Raw genomic sequence first — 7425 nt, 5'->3', positions numbered from 1 at the left:
CATGATATAAGAACTGATGGTGAGCTTTGTGGGTTCCAATGCAAAAATCATGAGGATCCATGAGGATCTGTGGTTTGGAAACATGTTTTTCCACTGTTGTGGCACCACAGATTCGTGGAGGCATGATTTTTCTGGTGCTACCTATAGTCTAAGACAGGATCTAGAGCACGATGGTGGTTTCATTTTATTTCACCATAAAAATCATATGAATTCATGAGGATCCGTGCTTTGGAACCATTTTTGCTTGCGTGAGACGCCACGGATCCATGGAGGCATGATCTTTGTGGTCCTGCCTATAGTCTAAGACAGAATAATAGTGGTTTGATTTCATTTCAATGTAAAAATCATATGAATTCATGAAGATGATATTGGATTTATATCCCGCCCTCCACTCCGAAGAGTCTCAGAGCGGCTCACAATCTCCTTTACCTTCCTCCCCCACAACAGACACCCTGTGAGGTGAGTGGGGCTGGAGAGGGCTCTCGCAGCAGCTGCCCTTTCAAGGACAACCTCTGCCAGAGCTATGGTTGACTCAAGGCCATGCTAGCAGCTGCAAGTGGAGGAGTGGGGAATCAAACCTGGTTCTCCCAGATAAGAGAGCCATGGCTGACCCAAGGCCATTCCAGCAGCTGCAAGTGGAGGAGGAGGTAGTCAAACCCGGTTCTCCCAGATAAGAGAGCTCTGGCTGACCCAAGGCCATTCCAGCAGCTGCAAGTGGAGGAGTGGGGAATCAAACCGGGTTCTCCCAGATAAGAGAGCTCTGGCTGACCCAAGGCCATTCCAGCAGCTGCAAGTGGAGGAGTGGGGAATCCAACCCGGTTCTCCCAGATAAGAGAGCTCTGGCTGACCCAAGGCCATTCCAGCAGCTGCAAGTGGAGGAGTGGGGAATCCAACCCGGTTCTCCCAGATAAGAGAGCTCTGGCTGACCCAAGGCCATTCCAGCAGCTGCAAGTGGAGGAGTGGGGAATCAAACCCGGTTCTCCCAGATAAGAGAGCTCTGGCTGACCCAAGGCCATTCCAGCAGCTGCAAGTGGAGGAGTGGGGAATCAAACCCAGTTTTCCCAGATAAGAGAGCTCTGGCTGATCCAAGGCCATCCCAGCAGGTGCAAGTGGAGGAGTGGGGAATCAAACCCGGTTCTCCCAGATAAGAGAGCTCTGGCTGACCCAAGGCCATTCCAGCAGCTGCAAGTGGAGGAGTGGGGAATCCAACCCGGTTCTCCCAGATAAGAGAGCTCTGGCTGACCCAAGGCCATGCCAGCAGCTGCAAGTGGAGGAGTGGGGAATCCAACCTGGTTCTCCCAGATAAGAATCTGCACACTTAACCACTACACCAAACTGGCTCCCCCACCCCCTCCGTAGATCCGACTTTTACCCAGACTCCCTGCCAAGCAATTGCTCTGTGATTAGTGAACATTAACAGCATGCAGTGAGCTCAAAAGTGACAGCGTGCTCAATGGGCTTTAACAACGTAGAGGGGCTGTAGCACAAGCGTAGCCTTTGCCACATATTTTTGCACGCAAGGACCATCTGAAGCCGGGAGGAATTCCACACATGGCGAGAACCCGACATGCATTCTGATTCCAGGACATGCTACCATTGATTTCAGCTTGAACTTTCGGGAGCCGCTCGGCTTTCTCGGAGGCAAGCAATGGTTCACAGAGGACGTCTGCTCCCGAGGCTGACTCCCTGGGAATGGTCCTTAGGCTCGCGCAGAGGGTCCCGTTTCTGGAGCGGAGTCTGCGCCTCTTTTAAGGGGAGGGGGCGAGCGGAACGCTGCATTTGGTTGCGCTGCGGCCGAAATTCCTAAATGCCATAAAGAGATGCGGCCTTCAAGCACCGCCCACCCCGAGGCGCAGCTTCCTCCGGCCCGAGAGCCCCGCGGACCTTCTCCTCGGTCTTCCTTAAGGGGGCGTGGCCGCGAAGTGAGGGAACCTGGCTTTGACGCAAGGCGGGGCTTGCTGCGCGCTGACGTCTGCGCTGCGTGGTGAGGTCAGCGCGCGCCTCTCTTGCTGGTCCCGCTGCCCGTCGCTCTGTCTACCTGGTGGGATTGGTGTGGTTCCCCCCGCTCCTTGCGGAGCGCGGCGCGGCCTCTTCACTCGGGGCTTCGTGGGGTCTGGTGCGGTAGGAGGCTGGTGACATCACGGCCTGCTCTCCGGCTTCTCTTTCGGCGTCAGGTAAGGGCTGGGCCGGGCCGGGCCGGGAGAGGCTGCGGGGGGTTGTATTCTCGTTCGCCACTTACGCCGCCTTGCCTGCGTAACCCGCATTGCGTAATGTTGTCGTTGCGTCAGGCGGACTACGCATTTTGCGCGGAGGCCTATTGCGCAAAGGTCTTACGACAACTTTCCTGAATGCATTGTCTACTGTCAGAAGCTCCTTACCGCCCCGCGCCTGGTGAACCGAGTATCTTTCTCCTTTTGATGCTGACGCGCGTTTCGCGGCTAAATTCTGCGCCGGGTTTTTGTGTGTGTGTGTGTGTGTGTGTTCGGTGTATCTTGCTGTTTTTGCACGGTTACGCGAATTGCGGCGAGTGTGTGGAAGGCTTACGGCGGCTGCGGAGTTTGCGCACGAGAGCCGTCGCTGATTCTTGTAGGGTACGTGATTGGCGTAAGTGTTCTCGCGTCCTCTGCGTGCGCTGCTGAGAAAGCGGCGGGCGCTCGGCGTGCCTTTCTCGGGCCTGCGACCATCCGGGGTATGCGGCGGCTTGAAGGGAGTATATTCGCCGTGCATAGCGGTGCCTGGGTCCGGGGTGCGCGGGTTGCGCAGTGAGCGGCCGGGGCGGGGCGGGGCGGGGCGGCAGCTGATCGCACTTCCTGCCGCCGCCATTTTGTCGCCGCCAGGAGGGGAGGGGGGCGGGAGGGTCACCCGGCCGCTAGTCGTGCAGGAGCAGGCCTGGGCGCTCCTTGGGTTTGGGAGGCCTGGCCGGCTTCACTGCAACTCTGGCAGGCGGCGGCCTCCGTCGCTTTTGGGAAATGGTGGTTGCAAGAGAGATCAATGGTGGTCTGCCTGTCCCTCCTGCTGCTGGGCCTGCCTGCAAGGCTGAAGCTAGTGCAGAAAAGGCAGCACTAGGCTCGGAGCAGGCGTCCAGGTGTTGCCTCAGCCGCAACTGCGAAAAATGCTTGCCTTCCCTTATGTCCCTCGTGTGTTTGCCACCCTCGTGCCTGTTAGCCTTCCTATCCTTAGCCTGCAGTCTTAAAGTCACGTTTTCACAATTGCCACAGTTCCACTTTGCAGGAGATTTGAGTTCAGATGTGCTCTAGAAGCAAGCCGCCTGTTCTTGTATAGTGACCCCCCTCCCCAACTGTCAAGTAGTGCTTCCTAGATTTTCCTTTCATTTTTCATCCCCAGCAGTAATTGTAATACCAGAAGGCATAAATTATTGTAAACGGGCAACCAAATGGGTGAGTCACTGATGCATTGGAGAAAGTCCAGAGAAGGGCAACTAGAATGATTAAAGGGCTTGGAGCACTTTCCCTATGAAGAAAGGTTGAAACGCTTGGGGCTCTTTAGCTTGGAGAAACGTCGACTGTGGGGTGACATGATAGAGGTTTACAAGATAATGCATGGGATGGAGAAAGTAGAGAAAGAAGTACTTTTCTCCCTTTCTCACAATACAAGAACTCGTGGGCATTCGATGAAATTGCTGAGCAGACAGGTTAAAACGGATAAAAGGAAGTACTTCTTCACCCAAAGGGTGATTAACATGTGGAATTCACTGCCACAGGAGGTGGTGGCGGCCACAAGTATAGCCACCTTCAAGAAGGGTTTAGATAAATATATGGAGCACAGGTCCATCAGTGGCTATTAGCCACAGTGTATGTGTGTATATAATTTTTTTTGCCACTGTGTGACACAGAGTGTTGGACTTGATGGGCCGTTGGCCTGATCCAACATGGCTTCTCTTATGTTCTTATGCTAGTGGCACTTGCTGAGGTTTGAGCCATGTTAAGAGTGGAATTGATTTGCAGTAGTACCACTTGCTGAAAGAAGTTCTCACTCCCTAGATTGCATAATTAAAGTTTGGAAGTGCTTATCTTTATAGGGTATGCAATTGTCATAAGTATGTCTGTGTCCAAGCTTCTGTTGACCTGGTTCCATGACCAGTGCTATTCCATATGTAACATCTGGATTCACCAGTGGTAATCTTTGTGCCATAGATGCTTGAAACAGTTATTTGGACCTTCATGGTGCATGTGAGTATTAATGAGGAACATTGTAAAGCAGTGGTTCTCAGACTTTATAGAGTGGGATCCACTTATAAACTTTAATTTTTGGGACCCATTTGTAAACTCCATGCTATTCCCTTCCTTTCCATTAGAAAACACAAGGATCTCATAATATCAAATATTGAATGTGGTTATATTCTATTTTTCATTTTAAAAACTTGTACAGAAGAGTATTATTGAGCAACTTGCTGGCTTCTCTGGCTGTTTTGGACTGTGAAGAGGAGAACCTAAATTTGCCACTGGGCCTCCCAGAGCTACGTATGTTTGCAGTCTTTCTCTCCCCACTCCACATGAAAGGAACATTCTTTCTTCTGTTAGTTTTTACTTGTAAGACATGGAGAATAGACACAGGACCTGGGATTTTTCTACCCCTGCCTTACAGATTAGTCAAGAAATGCCTAAATCAGAGAAATAAGCTAGGTACTTCCTTGCAGTGGGCATCTGGTAAGTCATGTCGATTTTCATTCCTCAGTGACTATCCAGTTCTCTTGCAAGGTGAAAGAAATGGTACCTATTAGTATATGAACTTCTCAAATGGATACCTGAAACAGCATTTCTCCAAGACAGTTCTCTTAGATCTGTGGCTAATTTGTGCTAAAAATGTACATATGTAAACAATGTGAAGTGACAGCCAGGGACTCACTCAGAAATAAAATTGTGGTCTTCCACAAAGCTATCTTTGTGGAAGGGGTGTTGTGATTTTACATGGATCCTGTGCTAAACTGCTCAATTGAGATGATAGCTTGTAAATAATTTTTCTCACCCCCTTTCTAATTAGGTGTCGGTTGTATGGTTGGAAGGGGTACTTTAATGTTTTCCTTTTTTGCAGGTGTGTAGTTCTTAAATGCAACAGTGTAGTTCTTCAGTAGTAGTTTTGTGGTACTGGGGATCACTCCTTTTGGGGACTGGGATGAGCTTGTTCAAATCATCAATTCAGGATAGATTGATCAAGCTTTTTAAAATCCTTACCAGATAAAAAGTGTAATTCACTGATCTACCATGAAGTGGAAAGCAAGTCCTGTTAGTTTGTTGAAGCATAACAAAAGTTCAGTGGCACCTTAAAGGATGAATGTTTATTCTAATACAAGCATTTGTGAATTAGAGCCCAGCTTCCCCAGACACAATGGGAATAAAAGCATTTTCCTCATTTTTTTTACAGGAAACTATAGAATGGGAGGGGAAAGAAAGGAGGAATTCAGCAGGAAGGCATGCTACAGTACATCGTGTGATATCTCTGTGTGGCAAGTCCTCACAAAGGGAATCTTAACAGATTTATCATACCAGGTCTCTCTCTGCTCAAGTCATTGCCTTTTCACCCTTCTGGTCAGTAATGTTCTATTTAAAAAAGGAAAATAATTTTCTTCCCATTATGTCTGAGCAGGTCGTCATAGAGGTCAAGAGAGGACTGGGCCGCCTCCATTTTTGAGGCCCTCTCAGTAATTTTAAAAAATGAAGAAGTGCAAAAACAGTTATGCAAAACTAGTAGTATTATATTTTAAGAGTTTACATTGAATACAATAAGAAAAAGAATGTTGTAACACTTTGTAATAAACATTTCAGTTTTTATTTAAAATATGTTTTAGTTTTTTTGTGCACATTCACCAATTAAAATTTCTTGCAGTGTCATAATTTATGTTAAGCATAGCAAGGCCATTCAAACAATCTTGTCCCATAGCTGAATGGTAGTAATTCTTGACATGTTTTAGCACATTGAATGACCTTTTACCCGAAGCTGCTGATGTGGATAAACTCAGAAAAATCCTCAATACCACAGTGACTTTAGGAAAAACACCAGAGTATTTCTTGGAGTAATTTGTTTGGCTTAAAATTCCGTTTAAAGTTTATGGAATGTATTTGCTTGAGGAAAATCATATCAAACAGAACCAGTGATATCTCTTTTGTGTACTTCCTTTGGAATTTTTTTGCTGATGAATATAGATCTCCAATACTGAGGTCATAAAATTTCTAGAGAAACTCAAACAGGTTACAGATTATATTGAGTGACTCAAACCACCTTCCAGGACCCGATGTTATCGAGTCAACAATAACAAAGAAGACATTGGTTCTGTAATGTGGCTCAGCATCATTACAAAGTTTGCAGCTGCAGGTCAACTGAGAATATTCTGACTCTGTGCTACCAGTTTGGCCTCATTCAAGATTGCATCCCCACAGTTCACGAACCAGCTAAATGCCAGCTACGAGGCTTTCAGTGTTACCCCTCTCAACATAAAGTGTAGCATTACATGCTTCAATTATCAATTAGTCTGGTGGGTCATTGTAAGCAACTTAACCCTCAGGGATGTCATTAGAACAAATTCAATTTTTGACATGTATTTCTGGATAGAAGTAAGTTCAGTTCAAGGCTGAGATACTCCATCCTTTCTTTCTTTACCCATATGTTGCGCACTTGGTCTTACTCCATCAATCCTTGCAGATCATCTAGATTTTTGTCATCCCATGCAGTGAAACAGGAAGATGTTGCTTTAATGTTTCCCACCTTTGAGGACTGCTATTGAATAAATTGTACATTTACTGTATTTTTCAAACGTGCTTGATGGCTGCTTTGCATGATTCAGCACAGCACCTACAAGCTTTAATGTGTGGTTTCCACAGCTAGAGAAATGCATCTTGGGTTATGCTCAAGAAGAATTGATTGTACACCATTATATTTACCAGTCGTGTTTGATCCATGGCTGATGCCTTGGCTGATGCAGTATTGAAAATCTAACCCCAGCTCTTCTAGAAGTGTTAGAACTTGAGCAGCAGTTTCTCCTTCAGTCTTTTTTTGTGAAATTGGCAAAACACAAAACCTCGGTTCAATTGAAAATTCTGAGCTATTGTTGAAAATCTTTATATCGAATGACGATAGCGGTGTGCTCCTTGTTAGAACTATCTGGCATAGCATCAACAATTACTGAAAAATATTTCATACAATAGAATAATAGAGTTGGAAGGGCCCTCCAGGGTCATGTAGTCCAACCTACTGCACGATGCAGGAATTTCATAAATACCTCCCACCCACCCACACATACATCCCCAGTGATCCCTGCTCCATGCCCAGAAGTTGGTAAAAATCTCCAAGAACCCTTGCCAATCTGGCCTAGAAAAAAAAAAGTGTCATTCAGTATTTCCCTGGGTGGGTAAGAAGGGGCCACAAGAACTAAGCACTGATGCAGCCCTTCCTGCTTCCATTCTCAAGATC

General features: G+C 47.1%; 1 protein-coding gene across 1 annotated transcript in view; it reads left to right on the top strand.

The window, feature by feature from the left end:
* Positions 1-1950: 1950 nt before the first annotated feature.
* The window catches only part of BRD4 (bromodomain containing 4), a 217795-nt gene continuing 212320 nt past the window's right edge, over positions 1951-7425 (top strand). The window contains exon 1 of the mRNA XM_060240745.1: positions 1951-2174. The gene's annotated coding sequence lies outside the window, so the exon portion shown is untranslated. The remainder of the gene's footprint in view (positions 2175-7425) is intronic.

The sequence above is a fragment of the Heteronotia binoei genome, chromosome 5, assembly GCF_032191835.1.
Source record: "Heteronotia binoei isolate CCM8104 ecotype False Entrance Well chromosome 5, APGP_CSIRO_Hbin_v1, whole genome shotgun sequence".
In the NCBI taxonomy this organism is placed as follows: domain Eukaryota; kingdom Metazoa; phylum Chordata; class Lepidosauria; order Squamata; family Gekkonidae; genus Heteronotia; species Heteronotia binoei.
The sequence above is the reverse complement of the archived record's forward strand: the minus strand, read 5'-3'. Positions and strand labels throughout refer to the sequence as shown.